Consider the following 20,867-nt stretch of genomic DNA (forward strand, 5'->3'; position numbering starts at 1 on the left):
TGAGGGCTTCCCATGGCCATGCCAGGTGGGACAGAGCAGGGTGGGGAGGGAGAGTGCTCCTGAGAGGCTTGGAGGATGCTCCTCAGCTACCTGAGGAGGGAGGAAGCCTCAGAGGCCTCCCTGGGGGGGTTGGGGGTCCCAGCCTCCCAGGAAGGCATCTTCCCACCTTGTGGCATCCTGAGGGGCCAGCCCCAGCTGTCCCACCCCAGTGGCTGCCTGGGGGTGCCAGCTGCTGACTGCTCCATCACAAGGCCTTTTTTTTCCCCTCCCCCCTTTCCCCCCCCCTCTATTATTAGAGCAGGGAGGGGCCTGCAGCCCTGGTGTCTGCACAGGCACAGCAGATGCTGCTGCTGCTGCTGCTGAAGGAGCCAGAGCCAGCCAGGGCTCTGCCTTCCCTGGCTCCCTCTCCCTGTTGGCACCACCTGAGTGTCCCCCAGCAGCCCCTTGCCTGCAGCAGCTAGGGCAGCACCCCCAGGACCCCCCACACTCAGCTCTCCCTGCCTGGGGGCACCCCCAGCCCCAGCTCCTGCCACCTCCCAAGCCATGGATGGGAGAGCTGCTGCAGAGAGCCCTGGCTCAGGGGCAGCCCTTCCTCTTCCTCACACCAGGGCATGAAGGCAGCACCCAAGGAGACGACTTGGGAATGGGGGCAGCCCCTCAGTGGGGAGACTTCAACCATGGAGGGGCTTGGGGGAGGAGGGGATGGGGATGGAGGATGAGGATGGAGGATGGAGGATGGAGGATGGAGGATGGAGGATGGGGATGGAGGATGAGGATGGGGATGGAGGATGAGGATGAGGATGGAGGATGAGGATGAGGATGGGGATGGAGGATGAGGATGGAGGATGAGGATGAGGATGGAGGATGAGGATGGAGGATGAGGATGGGAATGGAGGATGAGGACGGAGGATGAGGATGGGGATGGAGGATGAGGATGGAGGATGAGGATGGAGGATGAGGATGGGGATGGAGGATGAGGATGGGGATGGAGGATGAGGATGGAGGATGAGGATGGGGATGGAGGATGAGGATGAGGATGGAGGATGAGGATGAGGGTGGAAGATGAGGATGGGGATGGAGGATGGGGATGGAGGATGAGGGTGGAGGATGAGGATGGGGATGGAGGATGGGGATGGAGGATGAGGATGGAGGATGAGGATGAGGATGGAGGATGAGGATGGGGATGGAGGATGAGGATGGAGGATGAAGATGAGGATGGAGGATGAGGATGGAGGATGAAGATGGGAATGGAGGATGAGGACGGAGGATGAGGATGAGGATGGAGGATGAGGATGGGGATGGAGGATGAGGATGGAGGATGAGGATGAGGATGGAGGATGAGGATGGGGATGGAGGATGGGGATGGAGGATGAGGATGGAGGATGAGGATGAGGATGGAGGATGAGGATGGGGATGGAGGATGAGGATGGGGATGGAGGATGAGGGTGGAGGATGAGGATGGGGATGGAGGATGGGGATGGAGGATGAAGATGGGGATGGAGGATAGGGATGGAGGATGAGGATGGGGATGGAGGATGGGGATGGAGGATGAGGATGGAGGTTGGAGGATGGGGATGAGGAGGGAGATGAGGAGGAAGATGGAGGATGAGGATGGAGAAGAAAGATGGAGGATGGAGATGGAGGATGAAGACAGGATGGAGCTGGGGGAGGAAGATGTGGGCCAGAAGGACAGACAGGCTGTGCTGTGCCCCTGCCAGGCAGGACAGGCCCCAGCAGCTCGGGGGGCAGGGAGCAGCTGCACATCCTGGTGAGCTCTGGGGCTGCTGCTTCCAGCCAGGCTCTGAACCAAGCTGCAGCACCGAGGGCTGGAACCTTGAGTGCCTGAAGGGGTGGCCCTGGGGCCCTGGCCCTGTGTGTCCCAGCCCTGGGGCCCTGGCCCTGTGTCCCAGCCCTGGGGCTGCCCAGTCTGGGCTCTGAAGGGAAGCTCAAGGGCTCCAGCCTGGGCTCCCAGTGGAAGCTGAGGGGCTCCAGGCTGGGCTCTAGAGGGACTCAGAGCTGCAGCCCAAAGAGAAAGAAGGAAAAGGAGCCCCACAGGAGCGTTACTGCAGCACCCTCCTGCTGCGCCCTCCTGTGCCAGCCCAGCCCACAGCCCCTGCCCAGCTGCCTGCTCAAAGCCCTACTGCAGGCACCACACAGCTGCTGCCCATGCCCTCAGCCCCATGGCATCCCTCCCTCCAGCCCTCCTTCCTTCCATCCATCCTTCCTTCCCTCCTTTCTTCCTTCCATCCATCCTTCCCTCCTTCCTTCCATCCATCCTTCCCTCCTTCCTTCCATCCATCCTTCCTTCCCTCCTTCCTTCCTTCCATCCATCCTTCCCTCCTTCCTTCCATCCATCCTTCCTTCCCTCCTTCCTTCCTTCCATCCATCCTTCCCTCCTTCCTTCCATCCATCCTTCCTTACCTCCTTCCTTCCTTCCTTCCATCCATCCATCCCTCCCTTCAACCACCCATCCATCCTTCTCTCCATCCAACTATCCATCCATCCATCCCTCCCTCCATCCATCCATCCATCCATCCCTCCCTTCCTCCCTTCAACCACCCATCCATCCTTCCCTCCATCCATCTCTCCCTCCAACAATCCCTCTATCCCTCCTACCTTCCTTCCTTCCTTCCTTCATTCCAGCCCTCCACCCATCCCTCTCTCCCCCCCTGCCAGGCCACGGTGCAGCTGCAGCTGCTTTCCTGGTGGGTGTGGAGCTGGCAGCAGAGGGCTGCCGCTGCCTGGGTGCTCTCCTGGCATCTCCCCCTGGGCAGGGCATGGCTGCAGTGCTGCCTGGGCACCCTCCTCCTGCCTCCTGCTCCTTAAAGCCACCTCTGGGCAGTGCACAATCCACATCCAGCTGCACCAGCCAGGGGGGAGTGGGTGTGCAGGGGTGTGGGCATGGGCTGCAGGGATGAGCCCAGGGTGCAGGAGGTGATGCCAGGGTGGCAGCTCCCTGGAGCTCTCATGCACCCAGCGTGCCAGAGCTGGGGCCCAACAAGCAGAGCTGAGCTGAGGACCCCCCAAGCCCCCTGCAGAGGCCGAGAGGAGCTGTCCCCCCCGTGGTTCTCCTCCCTACTGGGGTCTCACCAGGCCACACCAACCTCTGCTGAAGTCCCCAGCCTGTCCCCAAGGCCTGCACAGCCAGGTCACTCCCTGCCCATGCCAGGGGGCAGAGGGGGAAGGTGTTTTCCTGGCCCAAAGCTGCCAGAGCAGCAGAGGCTGGCAGCAGAGCCCTGGCTGGAGGAGGGAGGCAGCCCTGCCCCTGGGGACAGCAGGGCCCTGCTGGTCCCCTCCCCTGAGCACCAGACTGCAACCCGAGGCAGGAGCAGCCCGGGGCCGCTGCTGTGCATGGCTCTGACCTGCTCCAGAGCTGCCCCAGAGCCCTCACTCAGCCCTCAGCAGCACAAAACAAAAGGCCAAGTGGGCTTTGAAAGGGTGGCCAGGGGGTAGGGGGAGGGAGGGGACAGCACAGCCCCCCCCAGCCTCAGGCTGCTGCGGACCCTGCCCGAGGGGAGGGGTCGCTAACCCCCATCCCATCCAGGCCCTTCCATCCTCCTTTCCCCGAGCCCAGAGCATCCTTCCGCCCCCAGGGGGACAGCTCGCAGAGCTTCCAGCGGCTCACCAAGGGCTGGGGGCGGCGGGGGGCGGGGGGAGGAGGAGGAGGAAGAGGAGGGGGCGGGGGAGGGCTGACTGCTGCCGCTGCTGCATGCCCCTGTCTGTGCGCTCCAGACACAGACCTCTGTGTTTTAACTGGCTGAGGAGGCTGCTGGAGAAGCTACACAGTTGCTAAGCAACCAGGCTCCATCCCGGCCGGGGGATGCAGGGATGAGGGAGCCAGGGGTGTGACCAGACCCCCCCCACACACACATACACGGCCCAGGGAGCAGGCAGGGGGGGCAGTGCAGCTCCATCAGCTCCCCCAGGAGCTGCTCCAGATGAGAGGGCCCAGAGGAGGGGCTGAGGAGCTGAGCTCTGCTCCTGTCCCCTGCAGCACAGAACCACACAGCTCTGAGGGCTGGAAGGGACCTGGAGGCTCAGCCACTTCCAGCTGGGCAGGGACAGCTCACACAGCAGCACAGCCAAAGCCCCCCCTGCCAGCCTGGACCCCCCTGGGGTGCTGGCCTGAGGGAGGCCTGCTCCCACCTCTGGCTGGAGGAGAGCTGCTGGGGCTGCACCAGCGATGGGGCCCAACCCCAGGGGCCCAACATCAGCACACCAATCCCAACAGACCAACCCCAGCAGAACAACCCCAGGGGACCAACCCCAGGGGCCCAACCCCAGCAGCCCAACCCCAGGAGACCAACCTCAGAGGACTAACCCCAGGGGACCAACCCCAGGAGCCCAACCCCAGGGGCCCAACATCAGCACACCAATCCTAACAGACCAACCCCAGCAGAACAACCCCAGGGGACCAACCCCAGGGGACCAACCCCAGCAGCCCAACCCCAGGGGCCCAACCCCAGCAGACCAACCCCAGGAGACCAACCCCAGGGGCCCAACCCCAGGGGCCCAACCCCAGGAGACCAACCCCAGGGGACCAACCCCAGCAGACCAACCCCAGGGGACCAACCCCAGGGGCCCAACCCCATCAGCCCAACCCCAGGGGCCCAGCCCCAACAGACCAACCCCAGGGAATCAACCCCAGGGGCCCAACCCCATCAGCCCAACCCCAGGGGACCAACCCCAACAGACCAACCCCAGGGAATCAACCCCAGGGACCCAACCCCAGCAGACCAACCCCAGCAGACCAACCCCAGGGAATCAACCCCAGGGGACCAGCCCCAGGAGACCAACCCCAGGGGACCAGCCCCAGGAGACCAACCTCAGGAGACCAACCCCAGGGGACCAGCCCCAGGAGACCAACCCCAGCAGACCAACCCCAGGGGACCAACCCCAGGAGCCCAAACCCAGGAGCCCAACCCCAGGAGCCCAACCCCAGCAGACAAACCCCAACAGACCAACCCCAGGGGATCAACCCCAGTGGACCAACCCCAGGGGACCAACCCCAGGGAATCAACCCCAGCAGACCAACCCCAGGAGCCCAACGCCAGGGGCCCAACCCCTGGGGACCCCCACGGTGCTCACATCCCTGAGCCAGGGATGAAGATATGGAAGAGGAAATCCAAGGGGGAGCAGCAAGCCCCTGGTGCTGTCCCCCTGTGGGATCCCCCCCCCACCCCCACCATGCTCTCCTCAGCCCTTCAGGGCCACCAGCAGCTGCTGACCGCTGGCCAAGGGCCCCCCAGCAGCCCCAGCAGGCAGGTCTGGGGGGCTCCAGCCCTTCCCCAGCCAGGAGGTGCTGAAATCAGAGATGAGGATGGAGGCGGGGGGGTGGGGGAGGGAGGGGACAGGCAGCCCCCCCACCCCACCCCCCCCGAGGTTTTGCATCCCTGGGGCCTTGCAGCAGGCCAGCCCCCACGGCCCAGCCCCACTTGTGAGGAGGGAGGGGAATAATGAGAGCAGCTCCTGAGCCCAGGGAGGAGCAGGGGGGGGTGACTGGCACAATGGGGTCACCTTCCCCCCGGGGCGGGGGGCAAGGTCCCAGCCAGTGACTACCCCCAGGGCAGAGTGCTGTGGGGTTTGGGGGGGGAGAGGGGGGTGAGGAGGGGGTCGTGGCTTGCCCGGGGGGGAGCGTCCTGCCGGGGCTCCCCCCCGCCGTGCCCGGCTGGGCGGTTGTGTAACGGGAGGAGCTATTCCGGGGTTTGAGCACATTATATAAGCCACGGGCCACCTGGCCGGGAAAACGGGAGCCCGGCAGCAGCAGCAGGAGGAGGAGGAGGAGCAGGAAGAGCTCTTGCGATCGGGGACCCCCCCAGCCAGCAGCCAGGACAAAGCCCGCGGGGGTGCCCTGCGCCCTGCAGGCAGCCCCTGCCCGGCTGAGCAGCGGCAGCTCCGCGCTCCTGCAGCGCCCAGGACCTTCTGCCGTGCCTCCACCTGCAGCTGGATCCGGCCCCCAAGGCAGCACGCCCTTGGCCCGGGGGCCAAGCACCATCTCCTCGGCACCAGGAGCCCTGTGCCCCTCTGCCTGCCCGGCAAAGCTCCATCCCCCCTCCTCCCCCCCCAGCCCCAGGGACCACCAAGGACTGAAAGCTGCCCAGCCTCTGGCTCTGAAACCTTGCCCTCGTCCCTGCAGGTGCTGCCAGGAGGAGCTGCTGGGGCAGCAGCAGGAAGGTGGGATGCAGGGGGGAGGGGGCAAGGAGGATGCAGAGGGTGGCATCACGTGAGGCTGTGCTGGCAAAGAGGGACAAAGGCAGGGCACCGTGTGCTCGGGCACAAGCACCGTGAGCTCCCGTGCCCCCGGCGCCAGCTGGGGAGGGGGGCTCACGCTTCTGCCACAACCCAGCCCTCATGCCCGGGCAGGGAGAGCAGCTGGGGCCCGAGCACCTGCACCCCAAGAGATGGCCCTCGGTGCTTGCCATCAACCCGAGACACCCCAAACGCTGGCGGCACCCCCCCCCAGGCGACTCCCCTGCAGGAGCCAAGCCAAGAAACATCCCCGGGGCTGAAATCTGCACTCCAGGAGCGATGCAGGAAGCCTGGCAGCCACCTGCTCCCCCTGCTCTGTGCCACACAACCCCTCCACCACCAGCCCACTCCCCCCGACGTGGCACAGCCCAAACCCCCCTGGGGAAAAGCCCTCCCAGACCTGGGAAGGAGCAGCAGAAAGCGCTGCCGATGCACAGCGGCCGCAGAGGCTGCCGGCCGCCCCCTCCTGCCCCAGGCAACACCTGCAGGGTCTGAACCCCCCCCCCCCAGCCACTGCCCCCCCTCCCCAGCACGGCCCGGGGGGGCGCCGGAGCGCACGGAGAGGCTTAGGAGCCCTCAGCTCGTCCTCGTCTCCCACCTGCACCCCACAACTGCCTGCTGGGGGGCTCATGGCTGTCCCAGCTTCCCCCGTGGGAAAGGGGCGACTCGTGGCCCCCCACCCCAGCCTGTCCCTCCCCCACAGCAGGGGGCAGAGGCACACGGGGTGCCCCCCCAGCCAGCCCCCCCTGCACGGGGGGACACATCCAACACATCCAGGTCCTTGGAGGGACCCCTGTGCCCTCCCCCCCAAAACAGCATCCCACCTCCAGGCTCCGCACCCCATCGGCACCCCCAGGAGCACCAAAGCCAGGGGCTGCCCCCGGCGCCCACCCCCCCGTCCCCAGCCGCCCCGCCGAGCCCAGCAGCCCCTTGCCCAGCCCCAGCTGCCCGAATTCCTACGGAGACTCCAATCCACTGCCCCCCGAGCAGCAGCGGAACCTGCCCCTGCCCATCCCTTCCGAGCCCCCCGGTGCCGGTCCCGGGGGAGCGGAGCAGACCCTCCCCAAACCCCCCTGGGGTCCTCCCCCCCCCGCTTTCCGGCAGGGGCCATTAGAGCCCCCCCCCCACCCCCGTCCCCCGGGGGGTCCCCAGCCCCGCGCGCCTCCCCCCGCCCCTCCCCGTGTCCCTCCGGGGTCTCCCCCCGAGCCTCCCCCCGCGGGGCCCTCCCCCGCCCGGTGCCGACCGCCAGCCAGGCCGGGCCCCGCCGGCGCCGCGCCTCACCTCGCCCCTTCGCCCCGCCGGGCCCGGCCCGCTGCGGAGCCGCCGCCACCGGCCCCTGCCGCCCCGTCGGGCCCCGCTCGGGGCCGTGCGGTGCCTCTCGGCCCGGCTGGGCTCGGCTGGGCTCGGCCCGGCCCCTCCCGGCGCGGCTCCCGGCGCGGCCCCTCCTGAAGTGCTGGACAGCTCCGCGACACAGAGCCGCGGCCCGCCGGGACAGCGCGGCGCTCCCGCTGCGCAGCGCCCCCTGCCGGACGGAGGGCAAAAGGACGGCCCCGCGGCGCGCCCGGCCCCGAGCCCCCCCGCAGCCTGCAGAGCCCTTCTGCCCCAGGCCCCCCCGCACCCCCACAGAGCGCTGCGCACGCCCTAGAGACCTCCGGACTCAGAGCTCCCCCTCACGCTGCAGAGACCCCCCACACAGAGCCCCCCAACACAGAGCCCCCCCGACACAGAGCCCCCCCCTCACCCTGCAGAGCCCCCCCGACACAGAGCACCCCCTCACGCTGCAGAGACCCCCCACACAGAGCCCCCCCAACATAGAGCCCCCCCGACACAGAGCTCCCTCCTCACCCTGCAGAGCCCCCCCGACACAGAGCACCCCCTCACCCTGCAGAGACCCCCCGACACAGAGCCCCCCCGAGACAGAGCCCCCCCAGACACAGAGCTCCCCCCTCACCCTGCAGAGACCCCCTGACACAGAGCCCCCCGACGCAGAGACCCCCCGACGCAGAGACCCCCCGACCCAGAGCCCACCCGACACAGAGCCCCCCCTCATGCTACAGTGGCCCCCTGACACAGAGCCCCCCCTCACCCTGCAGAGACCCCCCGACACAGAGCACCCCCAACACAGAGCTCCCCCCTCACCCTGCAGAGACCCCCCGAGACAGATCCCCTCACACCCTGCAGAGCTTCCCCCAAGACAGAGCCCCCCCTCACCCCGCAGAGCCGCCCCTGACAAGAGCCCCCCATCACGCTACAGAGGCCCCCTGACACAGAGCCCCCCTCATCCTCCTATGTTGGGGGGGCCCAACATAGAGCCCCTCACACCCTACAGAGCCCCCCCTCAACCTGCAGAGCTTCCTCCAACACAGAGGCCCCCCCCTTACCCTGCAGGGCCCCCCAAATTAGAGCCCCCCTCACCCTGCAGAGGCCCCCCTCCCACTTCCTGGCTGATTTCCCAGCAGTGCCAGGTACCCACACCCTGCTCATGGCAAGGGGTAGGGCACCCAAACCACCCTGAAACCAAGCTGACCCCACACCCTGCTCGTGGCAAAGGGCTGAGCTACCCAAACCACCCCAAAACCAACCTGACCCCCACACCCTGCTCATGGCAAGGGGCTGGGCTTCCCAAACCACCCTGAAACCATCCCAAAAGGGCCATGAGAATGAGCAGTGGGCTGGAGCTGCTCTGCTGTGAGGACAGACTGAAGGAGTTGGGGCTGTTCAGTCTGCAGAAGAGAAGGCTCCCAGGTGACCTCATTGTGGCCTTCCAGGATCTGAAGGGGGCTACAGGAAGGCTGGGGAGGGACTGCTCAGGATCTCAGGCAGTGATAGGACTAGGGGGAATGGAATGAAGCTGGAGGTGGGGAGATTCAGGCTGGAGGTGAGGAGGAAGTTCTTCCCCAAGAGAGTGGTGAAGCCCTGGAATGGGCTGTGCAGGGAGGTGGTTGAGGCCCCAGCCCTGGAGGTGTTGAAGCCCAGGCTGGCTGAGGCTCTGGCCAGCCTGATCTAGTGTGGGGTGTCCCTGCCCATGGCAGGGGGGTTGGAACTAGACGATCCTTGTGATCCCTTCCAACCCTGGCTGATACTGTGATACTGTGATACTAAAACTGCACATCTGGGTTTGTCCCACAGTGGGTCTGGCCTCAGAGTGGGGATTTAGTGAGGCAGAGGCAGCAGGGCTGGGGGGGTCAGACCTGGGCTCCAATGGGGGCTCCTGGGGGGGCCCAGGCTGGGGAGGCCTGTCCCAGGGGTGGGTGGCAGCTGGGCAATGCTCTGCTCCCGAGGAAGCCCTGGGGAGAATTGGAGAAGAGGCCAAACTGCTCCCAGCAGCACTGCTCCCAGCTCAAAGCCACTCACCAGGGGCAGAGCTGCTGACCACCACCTTCCTTCCCATCCCTGTGCACAGGGGTCCCAAGGGTGGAGGTGGCAGCAGGTCACAGGGACAGGTCTAGCTTGGAGGGACAGTGCACAGCTGCAGAGAGAGTGGAGGGTGGGAGCATGAGCTGTCCATGAGGATGGAACACACATTTGGGGCTCACTGATCCCTGAACCCCAGCATGGTAATGTTGGAAGGGAGCTCTGGAGCTCACCCAGGCCAAGCCCTGCTCCAGCAGGGCACCCACAGCACCCTGCCCAGCACCACACTGCCCAGGGAGGGTTGGAAGCTCTCCACACAAGGACACTCCACAACCTCTCTGGGCAGCCTGCTCCAGGCCTCCAGCACCCTCACACCAAACAACTTTCTCCTCCTCTTCACATCCAACCTCCTGGCCTCCACTCTCTGCCCCTTGCTGCCCCTTGGCCTGGCCCTGGCCACCACTCAGCAGAGTCTGGCCCCAGCCTCTTGCCCCCCACAGCTCCCTGAGCTCTTGCTGAGCATTGCTCAGCTCCCCTCTGGGGCTGCTCTTCTGCAGGCTCTCAGCCCCAGGGCTCTCAGCCTTTGCTCCTCCCAGAGCTGCTCCAGGCCCCTCAGCAGCTCTGCAGCCTCCCCTGGACTCTCTCCAGCAGTTCTCTGTCTCTCCTCAACTGGGGAACCCAGAACTGGACCCAGCACTCCAGATGTGGCCTGGCTGGGGCAGAATAGAGAGGGAGAAGAATCTCCCTTGCCCTGCTGGCCACACTTCATGCACCCAGGACACCACTGGCCCCCAGGGCACATTGCTGCCTCCTGGGGACCTTGTTGTCCCCCAGCACTTCCAGCTCCTTCTCCTTGGAGCTGCTTCCCAGCAGGTCCCCCCTCAGCTGTACTGCTGCAGGAGGCTGTTCCTCCCCAGGGCCAGGACCCTGCCCTTGCCCTTGCTGAGCTCCATGAGGTTCCCTGTGCCCAGCCCTGCAGCCTGGCCAGGCCTGGCTGGATGGCAGCACAGCCTGAGGGCTGTCAGCCACTGGGCAACCTGAGGCAGTGTTCCAGCAGCCTCCTGGGGCAGAACTTGTTCCTCACATCCAGTCTCCAGCTGCACTGGTGCCCAGCAGTGGGTTGTTTCCTGCTAGCTGCTCCACTACCCCAAATCCATCATCCATGAGGCCTCCTGCAGTCAGAACTTGGCAGCATGCCGAGGCTGGAGGCCAGCAGCAGCCCTGGGGACACCAGGGAGACTCCCCAGAGAGCTGCTGACTGCCAGCACCAGGCTGGAGGGATGTCTCAGGCTGCCTGAGCATGCACACAGCAGAGGCAGGAGAGGGTCAGCTGGGGTGGCAGAGGGGGCTGAGCCCAGGCTCCAGCCTCTCCAGGCTGTTAGTGTAGGGACCACACAAACAAAGGGCTTGGACCACCTCCATCAAACTGCAGCCATGTGGCACTGGCTTTAGTTTCACCCCTGCAGCATCCCCAAGGCTGCTTCTACCTCTCCCTGCTCCTGCCATTGTCCCTGCCACATCCTCCCAGGACCAGAGCAGCTGCCACCTCCTAGGAGGAGCCTCCTGCATGGCCAGGGGAATCTCCTGGCTGAATGCTGGAGGGGAAAACCAAACTGTGATGGGGACCTGAGCTGGGAGAGGGCAGATTGAGAGTGAAGATGAGGAAGGAGTCCTTTAGAGTGAGGCTGGGGAGAGGCTGGGCACAGGTTGCCCAGGGGAGGCTGAACCTGGAGGTGTTCAAGGGGAGGTTGGATGAGGCCTTGATGAAGCTTTTTTCATGTCCAGCCTGGTGCTGAACATCTCCAGGGAGGGGGAACAGCCACAACCTCCCCTGGGCAACCTGCAGGTTGCCCAGGGGAGGTTGTGGCTGTTCCCCCTCCCTGGAGATGTTGAAGGCCAGGCTGGATGAGGCCCTGAGCAAGCTGTGCTGGTGGGAGGTGTCCCTGCCCATGGTAGGGGGATTGGAACTGGCTGATCTTGAAGGTCTCTTCCAAGCCAAAGCATTCAGTGATTCTTTGAAGCCCAGGGTCCTGAGGGGGAGCCCCAGCCCTTTGCAGCACCATTCCCTCCCAGCATCCGCAGTGCTGAATAATGCATCAGGCCCTGGGAAACAAAGGGGATGGGGCGGGGGGGTAGGGGGTGGGGGTGGGATGTGGTCAGGCTCCTCTCACAGCAGCAAAACCAGCAGGAGGAGACCCTGGCAGGGAGGGCAGCGGATCCGTGGAGCTCCCAGAGCCTGCCAGGGGCCGCACTGAGGAGGGAACAGCAACGAGAAATCCAGCGCAGCACAGCCCGGGGGGGAGGGTCCCAGCCTGGGGGGGAGGTTGCCTGCCCAGGGGGAAAGTCCCAGCCCGGGGTGCAGGTCCCAGCTCGGACTGCAGGGTCCAAACTCAGGGTGCAGGTCCCAGTCCAGGGCATGGGGTCCTAGCCCAGGGTGCGGGTCCCAGCCAGGGCTGCAGGTCTCAGGCCGGGGTGCAGGGTCCCGGCCCGGAGCACAGAGTCCCTGCCCGGGCTGCGGGGTCCCGGCCCGGGCTGCAGGGTCCAAGCCAGGGGTTCATGTCCCAGGCCAGGCTGCAGGGTCCCAGCTAGGGGTGCATGTCCCAGGGGGCCAGGCTGCAGGGTCCAAGCCCAGGGTGAAAGCCCCAGCCCAGGGTGCAGGTCCCAGCCCGAGGTGCAGGGTCCTGGCCCAGACTGCAGGGTCCAAACTCAGGGTGCAGGTCCCAGTCCAGGGCGTGGGATCCCAGCCAGGGGTGCAGGGTCCCAGCCCACACTGCAGGGTCCCGGCCCGGGGTGCAGGTCCCAGTCCATGCTGCAGGGTCCCGGCCCAGGGCACAGGGTCCAAGCCCACGCTGCAGGGTCCAAGCCCAGGGTGAAAGTCCCAGCCCAGGATGAAGGTCCCAGCCCAGGGTGCAAGTCCCAGACCACGGCGCAGGGTCCTGGTCCGGGCTGCAGGGTCCAAGCCCAGGGTGAAAGTCCCAGCCCGGGGCGCAGGGTCCAAACTCAGGGTGCAGGCCCCAGTCCAGGACGCAGGGTCCCAGGCCGGGGTGCAGGGTCCCGGCCCGGGCTGTGGGGTCCCAGCCCACGGTGCAGGGTACCAGCCAGGGGTGCAGGTCCCAGTCCACGCTGCAGGGTCCCAGCCAGGGGTGCAGGTCCAAGCCCACGCTGCAGGGTCCAAGCCCAGGGTGAAAGTCCCAGCCCAGGGTGCAGGTCCCAGCCCGAGGTGCAGGGTCCTGGCCCGGACTGCAGGGTCCAAACTCAGGGTGCAGGTCCCAGCCCAGGGCGCGGGGTCCCAGCCCAGGGTGCGGGTCCCAGCCAGGGTTGCAGGTCCCAGGCCAGGCTGCAGGGTCCAAGCCCAGGGTGAAAGTCCCAGCCCAGGGTGCAGGTCCCAGCCCGGGGTGCAGGGTCCTGGCCCGGACTGCAGGGTCCAAATTCAGGGTGCAGGTCCCAGTCCAGGGCGCGGGGTCCCAGCCCAGGGTGCAGGTCCCGGCCCGGGTTGCAGGTCCCAGCCCGGGCTGCAGGGTCCCAGCCCACGGTACAGGATCCCAGCCCGGGCTGCAGGGTCCCTGCTGCTCCAGGGCAGAGAGCTGGCCCTGGAGGAAAACCCAGCCAGGACCATGCTTGGAATGGGAAGAAGAAAGGCAAAAGCCATCTGGGAGGATGGGGGTGGGAGGTGGGGGGTGGGGAATGGGGCGAAGCAGGAAGCAAACACTGGCAGGCAGGCAGGGAGCTGGGGTGCAGGTGTGAAGGGATGATCTGGCACAGAACAAAAGGGGAGGGAAGGAAGGAGCAGGGAGAGGGGCTGGTAATTGCCAGCACACAGGCAGAGCTGGGCACGGCGCGGGGGGAGGGGGAGAGGAAGAAAATCATCACTTGAAAGAACCCCTGGATTGGGGAGGGAGAAGGGGGAGGAAAGAAGAAAAGGGGGGGGGGGGAGAAGAGGCGATAAATAATTAAAGGAGATCAAAGGAGGCAGGCAGCAGCACAGGGCCTAATTGCAAGGATCCATCCTGAGCTTTGACATCTCCAGCGGGCAGCTCCCGCGGCGGGAGGCAGGCGGCCGGCAGCGGCTGTGCCGAGCGGGCAGCACAGGGCCGGCACCGCTGCGAGCCCTGAGCACAGCCCCACTGCGCCTTCCTCATCACAGCCCCACTGCGCCTTCCCCATCACAGCCCCACTGCGCCTTCCCCATCACACTCCCGCTGCGCCTTCCTCAACACAGCCCCACTGCGCCTTCCCCATCACAGCCCCGCTGCGCCTTCCCCATCACAGCCCCGCTGCGCCTTCCTCAACACAGCCCCACTGCGCCTTCCCCATCACAGCCCCACTGCGCCTTCCCCATCACAGCCCCGCTGCGCCTTCCTCATCACAGCCCCGCTGCGCCTTCCTCAACACAGCCCCACTGCGCCTTCCCCATCACAGCCCCGCCGCGCCTTCCCCATCACAGCCCCGCTGCGCCTTCCTCATCACAGCCCCGCCGCGCCTTCCTCATCACAGCCCCGCCGCGCCTTCCCCATCACAGCCCCGCTGCGCCTTCCTCATGTCCCCACCGCCCCCCCGAGCCAGCAAGGAGCCTCCAGCAGCCGGGGGGAGAAGAGCAAAGCAGAAGAAAGAGGCCGGGGGGCACCATCCCCCCTGTGAGAGAGCCCAAGGTGGGCTGGGCACAGGGCACCTGAACGGCCCCGATGGTGCCCAGGGTGACCTTGGGCTGGAGGTTGGAGGCTCACATCGATCCAGGCTTGACCTGCTGGCCACACAGCCCTGCTGGTTGCTGGGCTTGGCTTTGCTGGGTCTCCTCCTGCCCCCTCCCCACCCCCTGAGCTCCCTAAGCCTCCCAGCCCTCCGCAGGGAGTTTCCTTCCCTGGGGACCCATCTCAGGAAGCCCCGGGCAGCAATTTGTACCTCACTGTGCTGCCCCACGTCCTGCCATCTGCCTTCCTCAGCCCCCCCAGGAGCTGCTACTCGCTGCTTTCCCTCTGGCACCTCCAGGAGAAACAAGCATGGAAGGAATGAACAAAGCCCTGCTGCCCTTCCAGCAGCCCTCGGCCCAGGCAGCCTTGGCTTCTGCAGCCCCAGGGCTGCCCTCCCCCAGCAGCACCGGCAGAGAAGCCAAGCAGAGACAGACCCACTGCTGGCCACCAGCCCTGCACTGCCTCCTCCCCCCTGAGCAGCTGCCCCCCACTGTCTCTCCTGTGGGAAGAGTCTGTCCCAGAGCCCCTGAGGAGCTCCCGTGGCCAGCAGGTGCCAGAGGAGGGCAGAGCAGTGGCAGAGCTCAGCCTGGGCACCTGAACCCCTCCCAACAGGCAACCCAATCCCTGCCCCAGCAGCCACCAGCCCTGCACTGCCTCCTCCCCCCTGAGCAGCTGCCCCCCCACTGTCTCTCCTGTGGGAAGAGTCTGTCCCAGAGCCCCTGAGGAGCTCCCGGGGCCAGCAGGTGCCAGAGGTGGGCAGAGCAGTGGCAGAGCTCAGCCTGGGCACCTGAACCCCTCCCAACAGGCAACCCAATCCCTGCCCCAGCAGCCACCAGCCCTGCACTGCCTCCTCCCCCCTGAGCAGCTGCCCCCCACTGTCTCTCCTGTGGGAAGAGTCTGTCCCAGAGCCCCTGAGGAGCTCCCGGGGCCAGCAGGTGCCAGAGGTGGGCAGAGCAGCGGCAGAGCTCAGCCTGGGCACCTGAACCCCTCTCAAATCCCTGCCCCAGCAGCAGCCCCTGTATGCTAATGGTGCTAGGGTCATTACCCAGCCATCTGCTCCCATGGCTGGGGAGGAGCAGCCCCTTTGGCCTCCTCCTTCATGGACAGGCTTCCTCCAAAGGCAAACCAACCCTTCAGCCTCACACAGGAGATTCTCCTCCCCCTCTGCTCTGCCCTCCTGAGGCCACATCTGGAGTGCTGGGTCCAGTTCTGGGCTCCCCAGTTCAGGAGAGACAGAGAACTGCTGGAGAGAGTGCAGGGGAGGCTGCAGAGCTGCTGAGGGGCCTGGAGCAGCTCTGGGAGGAGGCTGAGAGACCCCAGGGCACCCCAAGGGAAGAGCAGGAGCTCGAGGGCATGACTGAGTGAAGAGCAGAGAATGCAAAGGTGGAGACTTCACCCATGGCTCCCCTGAGAGGAGAGGGAGAGGCTGCTGCAAACCCTCCACCAGATGAGTTCTGCTCACAGCAAAGCCTCTGACAGAAACACAGAGCCCCAGCAGGCAGGGGCTGGAAGGGACCTCTGGAGACCACCCAGCCCAACCCCCTGCTCCAGCAGGGCACCCACAGCACAATGCCCAGGGTGGGGGTCAGCATCTTCTTGCTGTTCTGCTCACCTGGGCAGAGCAGGCTGGGGGTGCAGACCACCAGCCCTGGCAGGTGGCTACAGACCCTCTACCACTGCCCCAGGCTGCCCAGCTCTGGGCACAAAGCTGCTGCCAGACCTGCAAGACCCCTTGCAGCCTGCTTCAGCCTGGAGAAGAGAAGGCTGCAGGGAGACCTCAGAGCAAGCTTCCAGTACCTGAAGGGGCTCCAGGAGAGCTGGGGAGGGACTTTGGAGGAGGGCTGGGAGTGCCAGGGTGAGGAACAATGGCTTTGAGCTGGGAGAGGGGAGACTGAGAGTGGAGATGAGGAAGGAATTCATTGCAGTGAGGCTGGGGAGAGCCTGGCACAGGCTGTCCAGGGAGGCTGTGTTCAAGGTGAGGCCTTCTGGTGCTGAACATCCCCAGGGAGGAGAACATCCACAACCTCCCCTGGGCAACCTGCAGGTTGCCCAGGGGAGGTTGTGGATGTTCTCCTCCCTGGAGGTGCTGAAGGCCAGGCTGGATGAGGCCCTGAGCAAGCTGTGCTGGTGGGAGGCGTCCCTGTACTGTTTGAACCTTGCCCAATGCATTTGCTGGCCTGGCCAAGAACTCCTCCCTGTGTCCTCCAGCTCTGACAGCCTCCCCCTGCCCCCACCCCCCACCTCCAGCACCATCTTTAATCCTATTAATACCAGCTAATAATCACTTTGTTCCCAAGCCTGCTGGGGGATGCCTGCCAAGGCTTCCATTTCATTACTGCTCCTCTGAGGAGCCCCAAGCCTCACCTCACTGCACTGCTGAGGGGATGGGGAGCTGCTGCTGGATGCCCCTTCCCTGCCCCCACGGCCCACAGGGGCAGAAGAAGAGCCAAGGAGCCACCTCCAGCAGCGTCCCAGGGGTGAGGTCCCCTTCAGCACCATGGATTAAAATCAAGCCCTCAGTTCAGAGGAGCACAGAGAGAGTTAGGGGTTGAGAAGGGACCTCTGGAGAGCTTCCAGTCCAACCCCCTGCCAGAGAAGGAGCAGAGAATCCAGCACAGGGCACACAGGAACACATCCAGATGGGGCTGGGAAGGCTCCAGGGAAGGAGACTCCACAACCTCTCTGGGCAGCCTGCTCCAGGCCTCTGGGAGCCTCACAGGGCAGAAGTTCCTCCTCCTGCTGAGGTGGAACCTCCTGTGCTGCAGTTTCCATCCATTGCCCCTTGGCCTATCCCAGGGTGCAGCTGAGCAGAACCTGTCCCTGTCCCCTCCCTTCTGACCCCCAGCCCTCAGCTATTGACAGACATTGATCAGATCCCTCTCAGCCTTCTCCTCTCCAGACTGAACACCCCCAGGGCTCTCAGCCTCTCCTCCCCAGGCAGTGCTGCAGTCCCTTCAGCATCCTTGGAGCCCTCCCTTGGGCTCTCTCCAGCAGATCCCTGTCCCTCCTGAGCTGGGGAGCCCAGAGCTGGATGCAGTATTCCAGCTGGAGCCTTCTCTAGGGCAGAGCAGAGGGGGAGGAGAACCTCCCTGGCTCTGCTGGCCACACTCCTCTGCATGCCCCCCAGGACCCCCTTGGCCCCCAGGGCACATTGCTGCCCACATTCAGATGGCTCAGAACAGACTGAGGATGCAAGTGGGAAGGAAGCAAAAAGGCAATGACCAAGCAGCAGCCTTTAGGCATCTTCCTTATGAGAAGCTTCTCTCACTCAAACCAGCACCTCCAGAGGACCACTGAATGCCTGGGGTAGGGAGGGACCCTCCAAGGTCACTTTATCAGCAGGGACATCTCCACCCAGAGCAGGCTGCTCAGAGCCCCAGGCTTGCCCTTGAATGCCTCCAGGCATGGGGCCTCCACCTCCTCTGGGCAACCTGTGCCAGCATTTCACCACTCTCCCTGGGAAGCACTTGAACAGAGGTGCTGGGCCCTGATCACAACAGAAGTCTGCTGAGCTCCCAGGACTGGATCAGAGCAATGCAAGCAGCCCCCAGAGCACGGGGGAGGAGCAAATGAAGAGCTCCCTTCATCAGAGCTCACCTCCATAGGCAGCAGCTCCACATTCCAGCTGCTGGAAGGTGTCCAGAGAAGGGCAATGAGGCTGGGGAGGGGTCTAGGGCACAGCCCTGTGAGGAGAGGCTGAGGGAGCTGGGGTTGCTTAGCCTGGAGAAGAGGAGGCTCAGGGGAGACCTTCTTGCTCTCTGCAACTCCCTGCAGGGAGGTTGTAGCCAGGTGGGGGTTGATCTCTTCTCCCAGGCAAGCAGCACCAGAACAAGAGGACACAGTCTCAAGCTGTGCCAGGGGAGGTTTAGGCTGGAGGGGAGGAGAAAGTTCCTCCCAGAGAGAGATGTTGGCCATTGGGATGTGCTGCACAGGGAGGTGGTGGAGTCCCCATCCCTGGAGGTGTTCAGGAGGGGACAGGATGTGGCACTGGGAGCCATGGGTTAGCTGTCAGGAGGTGCTGGGTGCTAGGTCATAGCTTGGACTTGCTGATCTCTGAGGTCATTTCCAAGCTGCTTGGTTGATTCTCTGCAGCTGCCCAGGAGGCAGCCTGGAGCTGGCCAGGAGGGGAAGTCAGAGAGGCTGCAGCTCTGTGGCTGTCTCAGGGTGGAAGCCTTCTGAGGCTGCAGAAGCTCTCAGCTCTGGGAGGGCTCTGCTCTAACACTGCTCTCCTCCTGCAGGCTCTGCCACCCAGGTCTCTTCGCCCAGGCAAGCAGCAGCAGAACAAGAGGACACAGTCTCAAGCTGTGCCAGGGGAGCTTTAGGCTGGATGTTAGGAAGAAATTCTTCCCATGATGAGAGATTGGCCCTTGGGATGTGCTGCCCAGGGAGGTGGTGGAGTCCCCATCCCTGGAAGGGTTTAAAACCAGCCTGGATGAGGCCCTTGGTGCCATGGCTTAGTCAATCAGATGGTGCTGGGGGAGAGGTTGGACTCCATGATCTCCAAGGTCTCTTCCAACCTGCTTCATTCTGGCTTCTGTAGGAGGCAGCAGCACTGCTGCCATGCAGACTTCTGATCTCCCATGCACCAGAGGACAGATGGAAGAAGGAATTCCTGGAGCTGCCACTCCAAGGCTTCTGTCCCTAACCAGAAAGGAGTCACCCTCAGCACCTGCCTTCTTACCTCAGAGCAGCAGGCACCTTCCAACCCCTCTGACCTCCTTGCTCCCTCTTTTAGAGCATTGATTGGGTTGGAAAAGAGCTTTTGAGGCCACCAAAGCCAACCATCAACCCAACACCCCCATAGCCATCACACCATGGCCCCAAGTGCCGTGGCCAGGCAGTCCTTGGAAGCTGATGGCATTCTTGGTCCTTCTCAACACTCAGATGGACTCTGGGCTGGGGAAACTCTTTGCATTTTGGAGTAGGAGCCCTTTGGAGGTTTGCTTTTCCTTCTCATGACCTTGGGAGGAGCAAAAAAAGATCTTCAGACATCGTCAGGGGCAAAGTTCTTCTCTTTGGGGGTGGCAGAGCCCTGGAGCAGGCTTGCCCAGAGAGGTGGTGGAGTCTCCATCTCTGGAGGCATTTCAAAACCCACCTGAATGTGTTCCTGGGTGACTGACTGAAGCAGATCCTGCTTTAGGCAGGGGGGGTTGGAGTTGGGTGACCCCCAGAGGCCCCTTCCCACCATGCTGAGACTTCTGTGATCTTTTGGGGCACAGCCAACGAGGAGCTGAAGAGCTGCACTGACTCAGAGCCAAGTTGCTGGCTGGCTTTGGAGGCTTCAGCGCTTCAGAGCCTCTGCTGTGGGCTGTGCTGCTGCAGCAGGACTCCCTGTGGACCCTGGGCCTGGCTCTAGGGCTGTGCTGCTGCAGCAGGACTCACTGTGGGCCCTGGGCCTGGCTCTAGGGCTGTGCTGCTGCAACAGGACTCACTGTGGACCCTGGGCCTGGCTCTAGGGCTGTGCTGCTGCAGCAGGACTCACTGTGGGCCCTGGGCCTGGCTCCAGGGCTGTGCTGCTGCAGCAGGACTCACTGTGGGCCCTGGGCCTGGCTCCAGGGCTGTGCTGCTGCAGCAGGACTCACTGTGGACCCTGGGCCTGGCTCCAGGGCTGTGCTGCTGCAGCAGGACTCACTGTGGACCCTGGGCCTGGCTCTAGGGCTGTGCTGCTGCAGCAGGACTCCCTGTGGACCCTGGGCCTGACTCCAGGGCTGTGCTGCTGCAGCAGGACTCACTGTGGGCCCTGGGCCTGGCTCCAGCTCCCCTGGCCCCCCCACCACAGAGCAGCAGGCACCTTCCAACCCCTCTGACCTCTTTGCTCCCTCTTTCAGAGCATTGCTTGGGTTGGAAAAGAGCTTTTGAGGCCACCAAACCCAACCATCAACCCAACACCCCCATGGTCATCACACCATGGCCCCAAGTGCCGTGGCCAGGCAGTCCTTGAAGGCCTCCAGGGCTGCTTTGGAGACCTCCAGGGATAGAGGAGGCTCCACTGTCACTAAGGAAGAGGTCCAGGTGACCCAAGATCACAGAGGCAACTCCACTCCCTGCCAAAGCCCCTCTTGGGTCACTCAGTTGCCCTTCACAAGCCTCCTCAGTCCCATCCCTCCATGCCTGGCTCCCCAGCTGCTGCCAGCCAGCCAGCAGCCCAGGCCAGAACCTGAGCAGCAGAGCTGAGAGGCATCAGCTCAGCCCCACAGAATGGGCTGGGGCTGGAAGGGACCTCAAAGCTCAGCCAGTTCCAACCTCCCACCAGCACAGCTTGCTCAGGGCCTCATCCAGCCTGGCCTTCAGCACCTCCAGGGAGGAGGACATCCACAACCTCCCCTGGGCAACCTGCAGGTTGCCCAGGGGAGGTTGTGGATGTCCTCCTCCCTGGGGATGCTCAGCCCCAGAAGGCCTCACCCTGAACACCTCCAGGGCAGGGCACAGCCACAGCCTCCCTGGGCAACCTGTGCCAGGCTCTCCCCACCCTCACTGCACAGACTCTGTCCCCTCAGCCTCTCAACCCCAGCCCATGCCCAAAGTCCCTCCCCAGCTCCCAGGATCTCCCTGGAGCCTTCCTTTCCCAACCTCCCA

Source organism: Melanerpes formicivorus, unplaced genomic scaffold (genome assembly GCF_026170545.1).
Source record: "Melanerpes formicivorus ecotype bairdi unplaced genomic scaffold, bMelFor1.0.p_v2 SCAF_88, whole genome shotgun sequence".
Classification (NCBI taxonomy): domain Eukaryota; kingdom Metazoa; phylum Chordata; class Aves; order Piciformes; family Picidae; genus Melanerpes; species Melanerpes formicivorus.